At 44.2% G+C, this 22,174-nt stretch overlaps 1 pseudogene; it reads left to right on the top strand.

Moving 5' to 3' along the window:
• The first annotated feature begins 1,238 nt into the window (after positions 1–1,238).
• Positions 1,239–22,174, top strand: part of LOC119323825 — a 42,446-nt pseudogene continuing 21,510 nt past the window's right edge.

The following is a 22,174-nucleotide window of genomic DNA, read 5'->3' as shown; positions in this document are numbered from 1 at the left end:
CGCATCATCCAACTATGCTCTGCCCTCGGGAACACACGCAAGGGGGACCTCTCGGTAGCCGCTTACTTCGCCAAGATGAAGGGCATCGTCGACGAGCTAGCAGCTGCCGGGAAGCCCCTCGGTGAAGACGATCTAGTCGACCAGATCCTCCAAGGTCAGGTGCATGAACCGGACTACAACGGTTTCGTCTTCGCCATCTCCACGCGCACCGCCATGGACCAGTAGATCGGGCTCACCGAGCTCTTCTCGCTGCTCCTTGCGGATGAGGCCCACATCGCTGCCTAGCAGGCGGCCTTCTCCTCTAACCACTCCGCCAATCTCGAGTCTCGTGGAGGCCGAGGTGGCAACTACAGCCGCGGCGGCGGTAGCGGCGGCGGATGTGGCGGCTACAGCAACAACAATTCTGTCGCCCCTCGCTACCCCGCCAACTTTAGCAGTGGTTCTTCTGGTGGTGCGTCGCGCAAGCAGGGTGGTGATCACGGTGACCGCGAGCGCTGCCAGATATGCAAGGAGGAAGGCAATGGTGCATGGCGCTGCAGAAAACGCTATGACAAGGGCTACAACAACAACGTTCGTCATCCCGTAGGAGGCTGTGGCGGCGGCGGTGGCCAACATCGCTCCGCCAATGCAGCACACTCGTATGGCATAGATACCAACTGGTATCTCGACACCGGTGCGACAGATCATATCACGAGAGAGTTGGAGAAGCTTGCCGTTCGAGATCGCTATACCGGCAATCAGCAAATTCACACTGCTAGTGGTCAATGTATGGACATTGCACATATTGGCACTTTGAGGGGAACGTGATAGACTGCATAGGTGCAGAATAATCCATGTACATGATTTTTGTATGTAATGTTTACATCTTTAAATCTAAGCCGTATATATCTAAATCTAATGGCTAAGATAATTTAATCTGTGTGGAAGAACGTAATCGCTTGTTTGCCTATTGTTTTAAGTATATAATAGGTAATAGATAGATAAGCCTCTCTCAGCAATCAGCGCTTCGCTCTCGCCGTCTCCCATCTCGGCGTCCTCTCCCTGAACCTCGTCCTCGCCGTCTCCTCGGCCCACTCGTCTCATCCTCTCCCACCCTGGCCGGTGATCCTCCATTCTTGGATCGGTAAGTGCATCCAAACATCACCGATTACTCCATCCCATATATATCACGACGCGATTCTCATCATATCCTACATATATATGTTTCTCGCAGCTCTATTATTGGAGGTTTGTCAGGCATGGCCTTCGCTAGCGTATCTCTCGTCGCCGACGGCAGGCTATGCGCCTCCACCGAATCTGTCTTTGACTCCGGCACCGACAGCGGGTACCACTTGCTCGTTGTCGAAGGCTACTCGCGCACCAAAGAGACAACTCCCAACAGGCACTGCATCCAGTCTCGTCCTTTCATTGTTGGAGGCCTTAGCTGGAAGGTCGACTACCACCCAAATGGCTTTGGCTATGGGGACAAAGACTTTATCTCGGTTTTCCTTGCCCACGGCGAATATCGTAATAACAACGTGCAGGCTCACGTTGCATTCAGTTTCATTGCAGGGGCGAACCCATGTTATGGTGAGTGGGGGCCCAGGCACCCACTGAAAATTTGAAAGTTTAGTAAGATTTGCTTGTCTTTTCTGTAAAATATGCTTAAATTCTTTTAATTTCTGTAGAATAGGCCCCCACTCAATTAGTTTGCCCCCACTCCAAACACTTTCCAGGTCCGTCACTGTTTCATTGACCAGCCTGAGTTCACTACAAGAAATCTGTTAATACGTGACCGTTTCAGTCTGTCATGGACATGCACAAGTCCGTCATCAAGGGGCATACGTGACGGATTTGAGTTCCGTCATGTATATCGCGTCATAATTTAACCACATCACGCTCCATGACGGATCATCGAAAACCGTCACGGACCATGACGGATTTTAACCGTCGTCGATGGCGGTTAACTGGCATGCTCATAACGGTGTTAGCTTATCTACCACGTCATCATCTGACATGGATCTGACGTGGCAGCCCATGTTGTAATCAGCCCATCTAAAATTTTGGCCCCCTAAATTTCAACTCTCCAAGAGTGGTGGCCCATATAGTAATCAAGCCAATTTGAATTTAGGTCCATTAATTTCAATAAAGGCCCACTAATTTCTCAGTCCAGGACATTAGCCCATCACACATTTCTCTTGGTCCATGGAAATTTTAAGCCAATAATAATTTAACAGAAGATATATGTTCAGGTCCTTCAAAACAAAAAAATACATAAACACACCCAAAAATACACCTGTACAGGAGCAAAAATAGAACCCAAAAAAGATTAATTCTACAAGCATGTCTCGGAGAACACTATGCTACTTTACAGCCAGCACCACACCCATCAAGCAACCCACAATGCTCGTTGGACAACCAGGGGACCCCCCATTCCAAGCCGTGGATCCGCGCTCGTCATGTCTTTGTGGTTGAAAATGCTCCCATAAACCAATATCTGCCACATAATGAAAAATATGTCACACTATAAAATATTATAGTCAGTAGGTTAAAATAGAAGTAGAAACTGGAAGTAGCTTACTACACGTTATCAAGTTCTATATTTTTTCTCTGCCATGATGCAAAGTAGTGAAACAAAATCATTTGTGTGAAAAGAAACAACTGATGGCAACAAAAAGGAATGATGAGCATCAATAGTTGGTAGTAAACTACACAGTGCTTATTTGACTAGAAGTCCTAAGCTATCACTACACTAAACTCGAATCATGCTATGAAAACCCTCTGAATTTCCTATGATGCAGTATCTAATGTGCCGTGAAATATGAAGTATGTGAAACTAAGAAAAGTATAAAAAGTAAGTCAAGGGGAGGCACTTGGGTACCCATTGCCGAAAATAAATAACTTAAGCAATACTTTTATTCTCGTAACGAAGGAAAACATCAAAACGAAAAGGGAACAAAACTTTTTTATCTTAATAAAATTATTATGCTAAAGGAGAATAATAATATCACAGGTAGTCCTACCTTCCAACAACAACAAAAAGGATAATAGCTTCTCATACAATAATCACTCATACCGTAATGCATCCACAGTTCCAATCTATGATAGAGAAAGCAGACTGCCACGGTGAAAATGTTCATTTCAACCATGAAAAGGGGTTACCATTGGTATGAAAATAAGTGATAATTGATGTGTCATATATGTAGTGTGGGACAGGATATTGAACAGAAGGGAGTTCAGTTAATGTACAGAATTATTGATGTTCAACACAATCTGAATCCTAAACACTATTTTAGAATAGGGAATTTGTTGCTTTTGTATTAACAAGAAAACAACAGGAGCATAATTAAAGTCAACATCTATTCAAGCAAATAGTTACTTGACAGGAAATAAAAATCCAAGTAACAATAATAGCATATAGCAATATAAACAAAATATACAGTTACAGTTGTAAGATGCTGATCATAAAAGTATAGTTTTTTAGGTTTTCTCTCAAGTACTACATACACGCATCTGTAGAACAAGTCTATTCTAGCAAGATACATAGTCGCAGCTGAATTTATATCTAACAAGCTAGAACTTCCAAATTAACTCCCAAAAGATCAATACGAAAGCAACATGAAGAATGGTGCATGTTAGAAAAAAAAATAGCTATATCATATTGTGTGGATCAGCACTAGCTTTCCCTAATTAAATTATGTGTAACAGTGCAAGAGAATCAGATCCACAAAACCGTCAGCAACTAATCAAGCTCACATATTTATCTCAGCAACTGAATCCGCCTCTAAACTGAACCGAAACATGATCTGTATTCAGATTGCAAGTATCATCTAGATTTGGTGTAAAGTGGGGAGAGGCTCACCACGCTAGTAGGTAAGGAGGACGCAGCCATCAGTGAGCTTGTCCAGGCGTTCTAGGACAGGATGCAGGGGCCAAGGGGGTGCTGGACTTGCTTCTGCACCTCTTCCGGCAAAGAGAGCTTGTTGGGAACGGCTGCATCGAGGAGGACGACGTCTTGTATGCCGCTGGATGGGTGGAGAAGGCAGTAGGCATTAGTGGCATACAAATCAACCCTAATAAATAGTTCAAATTTGACAGCACAAGCAGCCTGACCAGAATATGATTATAAGAGAGAAAAACACTGTCCAAGGAAAAGAGAAACAGAAACCACATGCGAGAAAGCAGCAGGACCATTCATTCAGGGAACAAAAGAGGTAGCAAAAGCAGCAGCAGGTAATCCTTATAACTAGAGGCTAAGCATTCATCGTTGTCTCCAGTCAGCTACTTCATAGTAACTAACACCGGCGAATAAAAAGTAGCACAATTAAATTGTCATATAATTTAAACATTTAAAGTTCAAGTCCAGATTTGATGTTATATAGCTAAAGAGCAGTGGCAATAACAAATGTCCAGAATACAAAATGTTAATCCTTCCAACAGGAAGTATATTCCAAGGTACTGATGTAGGCAAACTAAAATTTTGAAGTGCTAATTCTTTGAACGAGAAGTATATGTCGAGGACCTTACTACAAAGCCGAAACCAGCATGATAGCAGAGGTAAATAATTACAGGGAACCACAAACTAGTGAGCTACAGGCCCCAGTAGTACCCATACACATGGATGTATTAGTATCGCAGAGAACATTTACACGCAAGAGATCAGGTTATTTTGCTAGAAAAATGCAAGACTGTAGTTAATGGAAGAAGTCGTTTCAACAGGAAAAATATACATGGTCGGCAGTACTGATGTTGTAGATATATTGAATCAATAATATAAATGTTTCACTGTTGATGTTATACGGACAAAGATTCATGGCTGACTGGTGGCCCAGTAGTTAAGATATTGAATCGATACCATTAAAGTATTAGTGCTGATGTTGTACAGATTAATAACAGATTCCACACACAAATGTATAAAAGGTTCAGAGCAATTCCACACTGTTTGACACCAAAAAGGAAAGACATCGTTCATACAAAAAGAATAGAGGTTTCGTATAAGCGTCTCCCTTGACCCGGGGTACAATGTGTTGCGGGCGTGCCAGTGTACAAAGTACACAAATACAAGAAGAGAAAAAGAAAATGTGTGGGGCCTGCTGGCGCGGCCAAAGTGATCAAGCGATCGGGTCTCCTGGTTTCCGGGGGCCTCGGAAAGCCCCCGGTTAATTACTCCCGTGGATAGTACTGCAGGACACCTCCGATTAAGCTGTAGTCGTCGTCTTCGTTCTTCGCTTCGCGTTCCTCATGCATGGTGGTGGTGTATATGTGTGGCGGCGGTAGAGTCCGTGTACAGAGTGGTACACGCGCCGTCGAAAACGTGGCCTTTGCTCTGGCCACGCCCGCCTACGCCATCTTGCCTCGTCGGCCTTGAGCGGCGTCGATGTGGTTGTTGAAGTACCATGCATGGTTCGGCTTGGCTTGGACGTCATCGATGTCTTTGTAGATTCGCCGGGAGTGTGAGGGGTATGCCCCACGGGAGTAGCTGTCGAAAGGAGAAGAATGGATGGATGGAAGTGCGACACATAGTGTGCACACATCCGTCGATGACCGCATACACCGCCACCAATTGCGGAGGAAGTCGCCGCCTCGTGCCACTCGCCACGTGTGACACGTGTTCGTGCCGACGAAGAGGGAGGCTGCAAGATATGCCTAAGCGTGTCCTGGCTCCAACCGGATGGTATCTCCGCCGCCATAGTTACGACAAGTCATCATGACTCATCGAGTGTCGTGCCGCCGCCATCGTTACGATGAGTCATCGTGACTCATCAAGCGTCGCGCCACCGCCTGCGCATCGAACGGGTTGTGTCGCCGAGTCCCGGCCAGCCCATGGCGCCTCCATGGACCGGCAAGGTGGCGGCGAGGAAGACCTCGCCATGTGACGGAGGCTTGCCTAGGCACCGCTGGTGGTGTAGGTAGAACGGGTGGTGATGAGGATACAAACCCGGGGTAGAGTCATAGACCTGGCCTATACGCCCTACCCAAGGTCACTACCCTAGAAGCAAAGAAGTCCAAGAGGCAACAAAGAACCCCCAGTCAAAAGTGTCGAGTGCAATCCACTCGACAAATCGTATCATTCGGGTACCCCTCCTACCTGTTGTCACTCGACCATACAAGGAATCACTCGACCGACTGAAGACCAGGAGTCACTCAACACTGCAACGGTCAGGCGTTCACTCCATAGTCTTTAAGGTCATTAATAGCACTTAAGGCTGGCGTTATCAGTAACGCCCCTTCTTTATGTACATTGAACCCCTTGTAATGGGGGATGGCTGGGGTCCTGGCGCACTCTATATAAGCCACCCCCCTCCTCTGGCACAAGGGTTCGCACCCCCTATATCACCGCACACATATAATCCAGTCGACCGCCTCCGAGCACCGAGACGTAGGGTTTTTACTTCCACCGTGAAGGGTCTGAACTCGCAAATCCTGTGTGTACACCTTCACCATAGCTGAGATCTTGCCTCTTCATACCTACCCCTCTTTCTACTGTCAGTCTTAGGACCATGACAGTTGGCGCCCACCTTGGGGCAGGTGTCTTAGCGACTTGTTGGTGAAGTTGCAATTTTTCTGATTCCCATCATCATGGTTTTTGGCGGTGGATTGGCTGAGGGCCGCAAGATCCGTCTCGGCATGCTCGTTTCATCGCCGACGACTCCTCCTGGCTTCAGGAAGCTCCCGTTGACGTCGAGGCGCTCCCCGTCCAAGGGGCGACGCACTTTCGCGTGTGCGACGCGGCGTCCTTCTCCGGCAGCCGTCGACCCAGTATCGGTCGGCTCCCATGGTGTCTTCTCTCCCCGCTATACGCTGCCGTAAGCAATCCGGTCGGTGGCGGCTTCAGCGGTGGGTGAAACACATGGTGGCTCGTCATTCGGCCACCCATCAAGTCGTGGCAATCGAGCCCGACGAAACTCTCCAAGGCCTGTTCGACTGGCTCCGTCGATACCTCATCCGAGTGCGATAGCAGCGACCCTGCGGCTGAAGTCTTGATAGTCGACGGACCATGTAGTCCGCCTGGTTTCCGCCGTGAAGATGGAGGGGATGGTGGCGGCATCCGTCGCGCGTCCACGAGGAGTACCATCCCGAACCCCTTTCTTCGCAGCAGAGGGAAGAACTTCGTCGCCGCAACATGGATGCACTCCACACGCCCATCGTTGGAGAAACCCCCGAGGCTCGGGCCTTGGAAGAGGTGTGATACGTCTCCAACGTAGCTATAATTTATGAAGCATTCATGCTATTTTATTATCTGTTTTCAATGTTTATGGGCTTTATTATACACTTTTATATTACTTTTGGGACTAACCTATTAATCGGAGGCCCAGCCCATATTGTTGTTTTCTTGCCTATTTCAGTGTTTTGAAGAAAAGGAATATCAAACGGAGTCCAAACGGAATGAAACCTTCGGAAAAGTTATTTTTGGAATAGAAGCAATCCCGGGAACTTGGAGTGCAAGCCAGGGAAGCGTCGAGGAGGCCACAACATAGGGGGGCGCGCCCACCCCCCTGGGCGTGCCCTCCACCCTCGTGGGCCCCTCGAGGCTCCCCCGACCGACTTCTTTCATCTATATATTCCCATATACCCTAAAAACATCGAAGGAGAAAATAGATCGGGAGTTCCGCCGCTGCAAGCCTCTGTAGCCACAAAAAACCTCTCGGGAGCCCGTTTCGGCACCCTGCCGCAGGGGGGATCCTTCACCGGTGGCCATCTTCATCATCCTGACGCTCTCCATGACGAGGAGGGAATAGTTCATTCTCGGGGCTAAGGGTATGTACCAGTAGCTATGTGTTTTATCTCTCTCTCTCTCTCTCTCTCTCTCTCTCTCTCTCTCTCTCTCGTGTTCTCTCTATGGCACGATCTTGATGTATCGCGAGCTTTGCTATTATAGTTGGATCTTATGATGTTTCTCCCCCTCTACTCTCTTGTAATGGATTGAGTTTTCCCTTTGAAGTTATCTTATCGGATTGAGTCTTTAAGGATTTGAGAACACTTGATGTATGTCTTGCCGTGCTTATCTATGGTGAAAATGGGATATCGCGTGATCCACTTGATGTATGTTTTGGTGATCAACTTGCGGGTTCCGCCCATGAACCTATGCATAAGGGTTGGCACATGTTTTCGTCTTGACTCTCCGGTAGAAACTTTGGGGCACTCTTTGAAGTACTTTGTGTTGGTTGAATAGATGAATCTGAGATTGTGTGATGCATATCGTATAATCATGCCCACGGATACTTGAGGTGACAATGGAGTATCTAGGTGACATTAGGGTTTTGGTTGATTTGTGTCTTAACGTGTTATTCTAGTATGAACTCTATGATAGATTGAACGGAAAGAATAGCTTCGTGTTATTTTACTACGGACTCTTGAATAGATCGAGCAGAAAAGATAGCTTTGAGGTGGTTTCGTACCCTACCATAATCTCTTCGTTTGTTCTTCGCTATTAGTCACTTTGGAGTGACTCTTTGTTGCATGTTGAGGGATTGTTATATGATCTATCTATGTTATTATTGTTGAGAGAACTTGCACTAGTGAAAGGATGAACCCTATGCCTTGTTTCCTAGCATTGCAATACCGTTTGTGCTCACGTTTATCATTAGTTATCTTGCTATTTTTATATTTTCAGATTACAAAAACCTATATCTACCATCCATATTGCACTTGTATTATCATCTCTTCGCCGAACTAGTGCACCTATACAATTTACCATTGTATTGGGTGTGTTGGGGACACAAGAGACTCTTTGTTATTTGGTTGCAGGGTTGTTTGAGAGAGACCATCTTCATCCTATGCCTCCTACGGATTGATAAACCTTAGGTCATCCACTTGAGGGAAATTTTCTACTGTCCTACAAACCTCTGCACTTGGAGGCCCAACAACGTCTACAAGAAGAAGGTTGTGTAGTAGACATCAAGCTCTTTTCTGGCGCCATTGCCGGGGAGGTGAGTGCTTGAAGGTATATCTTTAGATCTTGCAATCGAATATTTTTGTTTCTTGTTTTATCACTAGTTTAGTCTATAAAAGAAAACTACCAAAAAATGGACTTGAGTTTGTCTCATACGCTTCATCTTTTTAATATCTTTCGTGAGACTGATGGAAAGGAAAATTGTGCTCAATTGCTAGATGAAGAATGCATTAAAATGTCTGGTACTAGATCTTTGTATGATGAGCATGATTGCAATGTTGTTAGTGTGAACTATTTGAATATCCATAGTACTAATGATGATTGCACTAGTTATGATGAAAATGTCTCCTATAAGCATGTCAATCTTTGTGGAGTGAATCGGGTTTGCAAGTACGCACCAAATAGGGAAGATAGATATTGCAAGAGGCATAAGCATTTAGAAACTAAATTGTTGCAAGAAAGTCTTGATGTTTGTGCTAAAAAATTCAATATTTTTCGCGATCCTTGTGAACTTTGCAATGAATGTGGTCATTTAAATCTCCAATGCAAACTGTTTCATGATCGAATCGTGTCCAAAAATTGTGATAACTTGATTACCCTTGAGAATCATAAAGAGCTTAGTCTTCTTTTGGGGTATGAAGAAATGAAACGTATAACTGAGGTTATTCCAAAATTTAATCTTGATAGATTTCTTGATTTTGATCTAGAAGATATTTATATGTTTTGTGCGGTGAATTGCATTGAAAATCCTTATATTGCCAATTACCTAAAGAAAAGAAATCAAATAGAAGATGATGAGAATACTAATGAAAGGGAAGAGACCTCCCAATCTCCTCCTATTATTTCTTATGATGAATGAGGTAACGAGGAGGAGCTTTCTAATCAACCAATCTCATCAATAAGGAGCTCAAAGAAGAAGGTTGAACCAACACATAATGTGAAGAAGAAAAAGAAAAGAAGGAGCAACAAAGGTAAAAAGGTATCCCTCCCAAATGGATATGCTCCTACTACTCATTGTAATGATGCTAATTGCTATACTATTGGTGCTATCCTTACTATTAACGATGAGAGTGATTATGCTTATGATATGAAAAGGCCCAAGCTTGGGGAAGCTATGTTTGATGAGGATGAAATATTTGAGAATATATTTGCTGAAATTAATGTTTGTCACAAGCTTGGGGATGCTACGTTTAATGGAGATAATATTTTTAGCATCCCAAGTTTTGATATGTAAAGTTGTTATGATGATAGCATGCCTCCTACCAATGATGATTATATTGATGAAAGTGGGTTTGGAAGAGTGTCAACTTTAGGAAGTAGTGATCCCACTATTTTGGAGGATGTTGAATTTTATTGTGATGAATATGAAAGTGGATTTGGAAGAGTGTCAACTTTATTTAATGATGATTCCACTATCTTGGAAGAGGTTTCAATCGATTATGATGAGAACAAAGTTGCTACTTATGATGAATATGGTGATGAAACTTATGATATAAAAAGTAGTGATGATTATATTTATAAAACTTGTCATGATTATGATTACCCTTTTTCTGAACATTACTCTTTTAATGTGGAAACAATTTATAGTATTCAAGTCTCTTATGATACTCCCACTATTCCGAATGAGAAGAATTTTGCTTATGTGGAGAGTAGTAAAATTTCTGTGCAAGTAGATCATGAAAAGAATGCTTTAGGTGCTGGTTATATTGTTGAATTCATTCATGATGCTACTGAAAATTATAATGAAGGAGGAACATATGCTTGTAGGAATTGCAATAATATCAAATTTCCTCTCTATGTGCTTAAAATCTTGAAGCTATGCTTGTTTTGCCTTCCTATGCTAGTTGATTATTGTTCCCATAAGTTGTTTTCTCACAAAATCCCTATGCATAGGAAGTGGGTTAGAATTAAATGTGCTAGTCATATGATTCATGATGCTACCGTTATGTTTCGATTCTTATCTTTTATGTGAGCATCATTGTCATCATCTTGCCTAGCTAAAAAGACATTAAAGAAAAGCGCTTGTTGGGAGACAACCCAATATTTACCCTTACTGTTTTTGTGTGTTCACATGATTATGCTACTGTAGTAATCATGTTTTATAGCTTTTGTTTCAATAAAGTGCCAAGTAAGACCTTTAGGATAGCTTACGGTGATAACTGTGTTGATCCTGCTGAGAATCAGAAACTTTTGCACCCAGTAAATTAGTTTTTATAATTCACAAAAACGTGATTTTGATCTGATTATTTTTGCTCGGGATTGGTACACAAATTTCTTAGGACGTCCTAAGTTGGTAGGATTTTTGGACTTCCAGAAGTATACGTTTGATCCAGATTACTACAGACTGTTCTGTTCTTGACAGATTCTGTTTTCCATGTGTTGTTTGCTTATTTTGATGAATCTATGAGTAGTATCGGAGGGTATAAACCGTAGGGAAGTTGGAATACACTAGATATTACACCCATATGAATTTAGAATGAGTTCATTACAGTACCTAAGTGGTGGTTTTATTTTCTTATACTAACAGATCTTACGAGTTTTCTGTTGAGTTTTGTGTTGTGAAGTTTTCAAGTTTTGGGTAAAGATTTGATGGACTATGGAATAAGGAGTGGCAAGAGCCTAATATTGGGGATGCCCAAGGCACCCAAAGGTAATATTCAAGGACAACCAAGAGCCTAAGCTTGGGGATGCCCCGGATGGCATACCCTCTTTCGTCTTCGTTCATCGGTAAATTTACTTGGAGCTATATTTTTATTCAGCACATGATATGTGTTTTGCTTGGAGCGTCATTTTCTTTTGTTAGTATTTGCTTGCTGCTTGAATACAATACCAAGATCTGAAATTCTTAAATGAGAGAGAGTCTTCACATAGTTACATAATTATTTACCTACTCATTGATCTTCACTTATATCTTTTTGCAGTAGTTTGTCATTTACTCGTGTGCTTCACTTATATCCTATGAGTAAATGGTTGAATGAGTTGAATGTCATAAATCTGAAATTATATATATTTCATTTGCTTACCCCGTTGGGAGTAATGACTTCACATCTAAGAAGCAGAGGTAGTAAATGTATTGAAGGTTAGCAAGCATTGTATTGGTCATTTGAACAATTCATGAAAGTATATTGAAGGAAGAGAGATTTCACATATAAATATACTATCCTAGACATATTTTATAATTCTGAGCACTCATTAAGTATGACATTCTAAAGAGTTGACGTTGGAAAGGAAGACAACGTAATGGGTTATGTTTTCTCACATCTCAGTTAAAGTATATTGTCATGGATCATTCAAACATGTTGAGCTTGCCTTTCCCCCTCATACTAGCCAAAATTCCTTGCACAAAGTAGAGCTACTACTTGTGCTTCCAAATATCCTTAAACTAGTTTTGCCATGACAGTCCACCATACCTACCTATGGATTGAGTAAGATCCTTCAAGTAAGTTGTCATTGGTGCATGCAATAAAAATTGCTCTCTAAATATGTATGATCTATTAGTGTGAAGAAAATAAGCTTTATACGATCTTGTTATGAAGCAATAAAAGCAACAGACTGCATAATAAAGGTCCATATACAAGTGGCAATATAAAGTGACGTTCTTTTGCATTAAGATTTTGTGCATCCAACCATAAAAGCGCATGACAACCTCTGCTTCCCTCTGCGAAGGGCCTATCTTTTACTTTATGCAAGAGTCAAGGTGATCTTAACCTTTCCCTTTTTATTTTATCCTTTGGCAAGCACCTCGTGTTGGAAAGATCCTGATATATATATATCCAATTGGATGTAAGTTAGCATGAACTATTATTGTTGACATCACCCAAAGGTGAATACGTTGGGAGGCAACACTATAAGCCTCTATCTTTTTCAGTGTCCGATTAAAACTCCATAACCATTAGTATTACGTGAGTGTTAGCAATCATGAAAGGCTATATGATAGTTGAGTATGTGGAGTTTGCTAAATCAAAGCTCTGACATAGACTCTTCCTGAAAATAAGATGAATTGTAATTGTTTGATGACTAAGAATGAAGTTTGCTAGTTTTCAAGAAAGTTTATGGTCTATGCTTTAACATGTGAATAGCTTGTTACTTGATCTTGAGAAGTTTTATGAGATTAACTACTGTTATGACATATAATCATGCTAGAAAAGGTGATTGAAATTATCATTGAGCAAACTTGTGCACCTTCTAGCATTCACACTTCATCAATTCTTTCTTTTATCATTTACCTACTCGAGGAAGAGCAGGAATTAAGCTTGGGGATGCTGATACGTCTCCAACGTATCTATAATTTATGAAGCATTCATGCTATTTTATTATCTGTTTTGAATGTTTATGGGCTTTATTATACACTTTTATATTACTTTTGGGACTAACCTATTAACCGGAGGCCCGGCCCATATTGCTATTTTCTTGCCTATTTCAGTGTTTCGAAGAAAAGGAATATCAAATGGAGTCCAAACGGAATGAAACCTTCGGAAAAGTTATTTTTGGAACAGAAGCAATCTCGAGAACTTGGAGTGCAAGCCAGGGAAGTGTCGAGGAGGTCACGAGATGGGGGGGCGCGCCCACCCCCTGGGCGCGCCCTCCACCCTCGTGGGCTCCTCGAGGCTGCCCCGACCAACTTATTTCTCATATATATTCCCATATACCCTAAAAACATCGAAGGACACAATAGATCGGGAGTTCCGCCGCCACATGGATCTTATGATGTTTCTCCCCCTCTACTCTCTTGTAGTGGATTGAGTTTTCCCTTTGAAGTTCTCTTATCGGTTTGAGTCTTTAAGGATTTGAGAACACTTGATGTATGTCTTGCCGTGCTTATCTGTGGTGACAATGGGATATGACGTGATCCACTTGATGTATGTTTTGGTGATCAACTTACGGGTTCGGCCCATGAACCTATGCATAAGGGTTGGCACACGTTTCCGTCTTGACTCTCCGATAGAAACTTTGGGGCACTCTTTGAAGTACTTTGTGTTGGTTGAATAAATGAATCTGAGATTGTGTGATGCATATCGTATAATCATGCCCACAGATACTTGAGGTGACAATGGAGTATCTAGGTGACATTAGGGTTTTGGTTGATTTGTGTCTTAAGGTGTTATTCTAGTATGAACTCTATGATAGATTCAAGGAAAGAATAGCTTCATGTTATTTTACTACGGACTCTTGAATAGATCGAGCAGAAAGCATAGCTTTGAGGTGGTTCCGTACCCTACCATAATCTCTTCGTTTGTTCTTCGCTATTAGTGGCTTTGGAGTGACTCTTTGTTGCATGTTGAGGGATTGTTATATGATCTATCTATGTTATTATTGTTGAGAGAACTTCCACTAGTGAAAGTATGAACCCTATGTCTTGTTTCCTAGCATTGCAATACAGTTTGTGCTCACTTTTATCATTAGTTACCTTGCTGTTTTTATATTTTCAGATTACAAAAACCTATATCTACCATCCATATTGCACTTGTATCACCATCTCTTCGCCGAACTAGTGCACCTATAAAATTTACCATTGTATTGGGTGTGTTGGGGACACAAGAGACTCTTTGTTATTTGGTTGCAGGGTTGTTTGAGAGAGACCATCTTCATCCTACGCCTCCTATGGATTGATAAACTTTAGGTCACCCACTTGAGGGAAATTTGCTACTGTCCTACAAACCTCTGCACTTGGAGGCCCAACAACGTCTACAAGAAGAAGGTTGTGTAGTAGACATCAAGGTGCACCTGGCAAATTTGGCTGAGCACACTCGACTAGAGAACCTCCAGCACGCACTCGATGAGCGTGCTCGGGGGCGGATCCCTGAGTCCAGTCGACGACAGCTTTTTCCGCCTCCACCTAAGGTATACCACACTCCAATTCAAAATCTACAGCTGCGGCCCGAATAGCAGAGTCAATCCAACCTTCCCTGGAGGCTGGCAGAGGTTTGATGCAGATCCGGGCCTTACTCCGGGCAGCAGGAGATAAGAATACGACAGTGTCTCAGTTGCGGAATAGGATTCATAGCAGATCCGTGGTAGCAGATACAGTTCAGTCAGCCCACAACCCAAGATCACCCCTGCGGCGTGAGGGCCATGGGCAGTATGATCACCGACTCGACCGCGACAATCGTCGTTGAGTGCCACACCTCCTCTGAGGAGTGGATCATATGTGCCTCGGCAGCATGATGATAGACGCCTTCACAGTGGCGAGCGCATAGCTCCGGTCGACCCAAGAGAGCCAGGCTTTGATGCAAGATCTATTCTCGTTAAAGGTCTAGTCAATCGGAACAGAGCGCACAGAGAGGATCTTGGTAGAGATCGTCCCACTGGCAGCAGAGTTCATGTTTCGGGTCCAGAATGTTTCAGCAGAGCCATCAGGGCTGCAGTGATTCCTCCCAACTTCAGGTTGGCGACTGGAGTCAGCAAGTTCACTGGAGAGTCCAAGCCTGAAACTTGGCTTGAGGATTATCGAGTGGCCATCAGGGCTGCAGTATATTCAGTTGGGAGGAACTTGCCCGAGTATTTGCCAAAACTTTTGAGGGTCCCTGCAAGCGGCCAATAGGGTTAACAGAATTGCAACATTGCATACAGAAACCGAGTGAGACTCTAAGGGATTACATTAAGAGGTGGACCACTTTGCATCACACAGTGGAAAACGTATCTGAGCACCAAGCAGTGTGTGCCTTCAAGGAAGGCATTAAATATCGAGAGCTGGTCCTGAAGTTCGGTCGGACTGGGGATATGACCCTGACTCGGATGATGGAAAGAGCCACCCAGTACACTAACGGAGAAGAAGAGGATCGACTCCGAAGTGGCAAGGGTAAACCAGCCGGCCAGGACGACGGTGGAGGCAATTCCAGTCGGAAACAAAAACGTAAGGCTGAACCTGCAACGCCTGGTGAAATTGCGGCAGTAGTGCAAGGAAAGTTTAAGGAAAAACCTAAGGGACCCTGGACCCCTAAGAAGATAAAAGATCAAGCGGGAAATGATGTGTTGGATTTACCATGTCACATTCATACGAAGAAGGATGAAGAGGGTAATCTGATTTATCCTAAACACACCACTCGGCAATGTCAACTCCTGATCCAGCAATTCCGAGAGAAACAGCCCAGTGAAAAGGAAAAAGAGTCGGACAAGGACGAGGACGAAGAGGAGGATGATGGTTATCCTAAGGTCAATTCCACCCTGGTGATTTTTGCTGATGTTGAGAGCAAAAGTTGATTGAAAGTCATCAATAGAGAAGTAAATATGGTTGCTCCGGCGACGGCGACCACATACCTGAAATGGTCACAAACAGCCATCACATTCGACCAGTCTGATCACCCGGCGCGTATAGCCACTCCTGGGAGGCAAGCGTTGGTGGTCGACCCAGTGGTTGAAGGCACTCGACTGACCAAAGTGCTAATGGATGGCGGTAGCGGCCTGAATATCCTTTATGCTGAAACCTTGAAAGGGTTGGGCATTCCGATGTCCAAGCTTAGCGAAAGCAATATGTGTTTTCATGGCATTATCCCTAGAAAGAAAGACGAATCACTCAGCCAGATCACCCTTGAAGTGGTTTTCAGTGATTCCAAGAATTACCGTAAGGAAAAGTTGACATTTGAAGTAGTGGATTTCCAGAGTGCTTATCATGCTATTCTGGGTAGGCCTGCCTATGCGCGTTTTATGGCTCAGCCATGTTACGTGTACCTCAAGCAGAAGATGCCTGGCCCTAGGGGTGTGATCACAGTCACTGGCAAGGCAGTGGAATGCTTCCAGAAAGGTTCCAAAATCGCCGATGCACAAATGGCAGCAATTGAATTATAAGAGTATCAGAAAAATGCAGATCTGAGTGATTTGTTACGAGCCAAGAAGTCTGCCACAAATTCTGCAGTTCAGTCGTCTGGAGAAACGAAACCGATTCATATTCACTCGACCGATCCCAATGATGCACCGACTCATATCTCAACAACACTCGACAGCAAATAGGAAGAAGCGCTCATCCAGTTCCTCCATGAGAATTGGGACATCTTTGCATGGAAACCTTCTGACATGTGATGTCTACTACACAACCTTCTTCTTGTAGATGTTGTTGGCCTGCAAGTGCACAGGTTTGTAGGACAGTAGCAAATTTCCCTCAAGTGGATGACTTAAGGTTTATCAATCCGTGGGAGGCGTAGGATGAAGATGGTCTCTCTCAAATAACCCTGCAACCAAATAACAAAGAGTCTCTTGTGTCCCCAACACACCCAATATAATGGTAGATTGTATAGGTGCACTAGTTCGGCGAAGAGATGGTGATAGAGGTGCAATATGGATGGTAGATAAAGGTATTTGTAATATGAAAATATAAAAACAGCAAGGTAACTAAAGATAAAAGTGAGCGTAAACGGTATTGCAATGATAGGAAACAAGGCATAGGGTTCATACTTTCACTAGTGCAAGTTCTCTCAACAATAATAACATAGATAGATCATATAACAATCCCTCAACATGCAACAAAGAGTCACTCCAAAGCCACTAATAGCGGAGAACAAACGAAGAGATTATGGTAGGGTACGAAACCACCTCAAAGTTATTCTTTAGGATCAATCTATTCAAGAGTTCGTACTAGAATAACACCTTAATACACAAATCAACCAAAACCCTAATGTCACCTAGATACTCTATTCTCACCTCAAGTATCCGTGGGCATGATTATACGATATGCATCACACAATCTCAGATTCATCCAACCAACACAAATTACTTCAAAGAGTGCCCCAAAGTTTCTACCGGAGAGTCAAGAAAACGTGTGCCAACCCCTATGCATAGGTTCATGGGCGGAACCCGCAAGTTGGTCACCAAAACATACATCAAGTGGCACGTGATATCCCATTGTCACCACAGATAAACACGACAAGACATACATCAAGTGTTCGCAAAGTAAAGACTCAATCCGATAAGATAACTTCAAGAGGGAAACTCAATTCATCACAAGAGAGTAGAGGGGGGAGAAACATCATAAGATCCAACAATAATAGCAAAGCTCGTGATACATCAAGATCATGCCATAGAGAGAACACGAGAGCGAGAGAGATCAAACACATAGCTACTGGTACATACCCTCAGCCCCGAGGGTGAACTACTCCCTCCTCGTCATGGAGAGCGTCGGGATGATGAAGATGGCCACCGGTGATGGGTTCCCCCTCCGGCAAGGTGCCAGAACGGGCTCTCGAGAGGTTTTTGGTTGGTAGAGAGGCTTGCGGCAGCGGAACTCCCGATCTATCTTGATCTTCGATGGTTTTAGGGTACGTAGGCTTATATAGGCGAAAGAAGTCGGTCGGGGAGTCCTCGAGAGGCCCACGAGACAGGGGGCGCGCCCTAAAGGGGGGGGCGCCCTTCTATCTCGTGGCTGCCTCAAGGATCTTCTGACGTGAACTCCAAGTCTCCAGGATCATATTCTTCCAAAAAATCACGCTGCCGAAGGTTTCATTCCGTTTGGACTTCGTTTGATATTCCTTTTCTTCAAAATACTAAAACAGGCAATAAAGCAGCAATATGGGCTGGGCCTCCGGTTAATAGGTTAGTCCCAAAAGTAATATAAAAGTGTATAATAAAGCCCGTAATCATTCAAAACAGATTATAAAATAGCATGAATGCTTCATAAATTATAGATACGTTGGAGACGTATCAACATGCCGGGTGTACCCAGGGGACTGGTTGAGCATCGCTTGCGTGTCGATCCAAAGGCAAAACCCGTCAAAGAGCATCTTCGATGGTCCGCCGTGCATAAGAGAAAAGTAATTGGCGAAGAAGTAGCTCGGCTCCTACCAGCAGAGTTCATCCGAGAGGTCTACCACTCTGAGTGGCTTGCCAATGTGGTCATGATCCCTAAGAAGGACGATTCACTTTGTATGTGCATCGATTTCAAGCATATCAATCGGGCCTGCCCGAAAGATCATTTCCCTCTCCCCCGCATCGATCAGATTGTCAACTCGACTGCGGGGTGTGAGCGCTTGTCTTTTCTAGATGCATATTCCGGGTATCATTAGATCCAACTGTATGGTCCCGATGAAATAAAAACAGCTTTCATCACCCCATTCGGGTGCTTTTGCTATATCACCATGCCATTTGGTCTCAAAAATGCCGGCGCCACATTCATGAGGATGATTCAGAAGTTCCTGCTCACTCTAATCAGTCGGAATGTGGAAGCATACATGGATGACATTGTGTTCAAGTCGCGTAAAGGTTCCGACCTGCTGATTGACCTCGCAGAAACCTTTGCCAGCCTAAGAAGGTATGATATCAAGCTCATTCCTTCAAAGTGCACATTCGGAGTCCCAGGTGGAAAGTTACTCGGTTTCCTCGTTTCCGAACGAGGGATCGACGCAAACACAGAGAAAGTCGGTACCATCCTCGGAATGAAACGCCATCTGCGTGTGCATGACATTGAGAAGCTTACTAGTTGTTTGGCCGCCTTGAGTCGATTCATTTCTCATCTCGGTGAAAAGTCCATACCTCTTTACCGATTGATGAAGAAATCTGATATGTTCGAGTGGACTGATGAAGCTGACGCAGCGTTTGCAGAGCTCAAAGCCCTGCTTTCCACCCAGCCGGTGCTTGCTGCACCAATCATCAAAGAGCCTTTACTGCCTTACATTGCAGCCACTGGACAAGTTGTCAGTACAGTACTAACGGTCGAGCGGGAGGAAGAAGGAAAAGCTTATAAAGTTCAGCGCCCAGTGTATTATCTCTCTGAAGTTTTGACTCCATCTAAGCAGAGATATCCGCATTATCAGAAGCTTGTTTATGGAATCTATGACCATAAAGAAGGTTACACACTATTTCTCGGATCACTCCATTACAGTCGTCAACGATGCACTGTTGTCTGAAATTCTGAACAACAGAGATGCGACTGGTCGAGTGGCAAAATGGGCGATTGAACTCCTGCCATTGGATATCAAATTTGAGGCAAAGAAAGCTATCAAGTCCCAAGAAATTGCAGATTTCCTTGCCGAGTGGATTGAGCAGCAACTGCCGACTCAAGTTCACTCGGAGCATTGGACCATGTTCTTCGATGGTTCCAAGATGCTGAATGGTTCCCGTGCTGGGGTAGTATTGGTATCCCCCCGTGGAGACAAGCTCAGCTATGTTCTCCAGATTCATTTTGATTCCTCCAACAATGAAGCTGAATATGAAGCACTTTTATACGGGTTATGTATGGCCATTTCACTCGGCGTCCGTCACCTCATGGTCTACGGTGACTCGGATTTGGTGGTTAATCAAGTGATGAAAGAGTGGGATGTCAGGATCCCGGCTATGACTGGTTCTTGCAACGCAGTAAGAAAGTTGGAAAAGAAGTTTGAAGGGTTAGAGCTACACCATATACCCCGACTGAAAAATCAAGCTGCAGATGAATTGGCAAAGATAGGATCCAAGAGAGAAGCCATCCCCAGCAATGTGTTTTTGGAGCATATTCACTCACCTTTAGTTCAAGAAGATCCTTTCACTGAAGAGCCCGTACAGCCTAAGAGTGCCACAGATCCGACTGAAGTCGAAGTCCGAGCCGTGGTCGACCTGATCATGGAGGTTTTGGTCGTCACTCCCGACTGGACAGTGCCATACATTGCATACATTCTTAGGAAAGAACTTCCAGAGGATGAAGAGGAGGCTCGACAGATCGTCCGACGATCCAAAGCCTTTACTGTGATAAAAGGACACTTGTTCAGAGAAAGTGTAACTGGGGTTTGCCAGAAATGCATCATGCCAGAAGAAGGCCGAATGATCCTCAATGATATTCACTCCGGGACCTGTGGTCACCATGCGTCCTCTCGGACCATCGTGGCCAAAGCATACCAAGCCGGATTTTACTGGCCACATGCCAATGAGATGGTGAAAGAAATAGTAGACAAATGTGAAGGCTGCCAGTTTTACTCCAACATGTCCCATAAACCCGTGTCAGCTCTGAAGACTATTCCACTTGTCTGGCCTTTTGCCATCTGGGGATTAGACATGGTTGGACCTCCGAGGAATGGGAGGAGTGGCTTTACTCATGTGCTCGTAGCAGTCGACAAGTTCACCAAATGGATTGAAGCCAAGCCCATCAAAAACCTTGAAGCGAGTACATCTGTGAGTTTCACCGGGGAATTAACATTCCTATATGGAGTTCCGCACAGTATCATCACTGATAATCGGTCGAACTTCGATTCTGACGAATTCAGAGCATTCTGTTATTCCCAAGGCACTAGGGTCGACTAGGCTTCAGTCGCCCATCCCCAGTCGAATGGACAGGCCGAGAGAGCAAATTGATTGATTCTCAAAGGACGGAAACCCCGATTGATGCGTGACCTCAAGCATGCAGCAGGCGCCTGGGTCGATGAACTTCCGTCAGTACTTTGGGGATTGAGGACAACTCCTAATCGGTCGACCGGCCGAACTCCGTCCCTCCTAGTCTATGGAGCTGAAGCTGTCCTCCCGAGTGATTTGCTTCACAATGCACCACGAGTGAAACTTTTCTCAGAAGATGAAGCAGAACAAGCTCGACAAGATGCAGTTGATCTCCTAGAATTGAAAGAGAGATGGCCTTGATCTGGTCAACCATTTATCAGCAAGACTTGCGTCGATTCCACGCCAGAAATGTGAGGGGTCGGGCATTTCAGGAGGGAGACTTGGTTCTTCGAGTGAACCAGTAGAAACCACACAAGCTCGCTCCTGCTTGGGAAGGCCCCTTCGTCGTCACCAAAGTGCTCCACAACGGAGCATACCGTCTTTTCAACGTTGAGCACAATAAAGACGAGCCACATGCTTGGAATGCGGAGCTGCTCCACCCCTTTTACTCTTAAGCATTCAGACTGTTGAGATGTAATAAGAAATACCTTTTAGTTTGATTATCAAATACATGATTTTGCAGTCTCCTGAATGATTGGTCTTCCTTTTTTACATGTTCTAAATCCCCCAGTGGGTGCCTTAGTTGCGAATCCTTTTCGCCTAAGTTGGGAAAATCCTACCGAGTGGTGAGCAAGCCTCTCACTCGGAGGCTTTGCTGCGAATCAGTTTCGCCTAAGTTTGAAAAATACTAGCAAGTGGTGATCAAGCCTCTCACTTGGAGGCTTAGCTGCGAATCCGTTTTGCCTATGTTTGAAACATCCTACCGAGTGGTGAGCAAGCCTCTCACTCGGAGGCTTAGCTGCGAATCCGTTTCGCGTAAGTTTGAAAAATCCCACCGAATGGTGAGCAAGCCTCTCTCTCGGGGGCTTAGCTGCAGTCCAGTACACGCCTAAGTTTAAAAAAATCCTATCGAGTGGTGAGCAAGCCTCTCACTCGGGGGCTTAGCTGCAGCCCAGTACTCGCCTAAGTTTAAAA

Source organism: Triticum dicoccoides, chromosome 6B (genome assembly GCF_002162155.2).
Source record: "Triticum dicoccoides isolate Atlit2015 ecotype Zavitan chromosome 6B, WEW_v2.0, whole genome shotgun sequence".
In the NCBI taxonomy this organism is placed as follows: domain Eukaryota; kingdom Viridiplantae; phylum Streptophyta; class Magnoliopsida; order Poales; family Poaceae; genus Triticum; species Triticum dicoccoides.
This window is presented reverse-complemented; position numbering and strand designations above follow the sequence as displayed.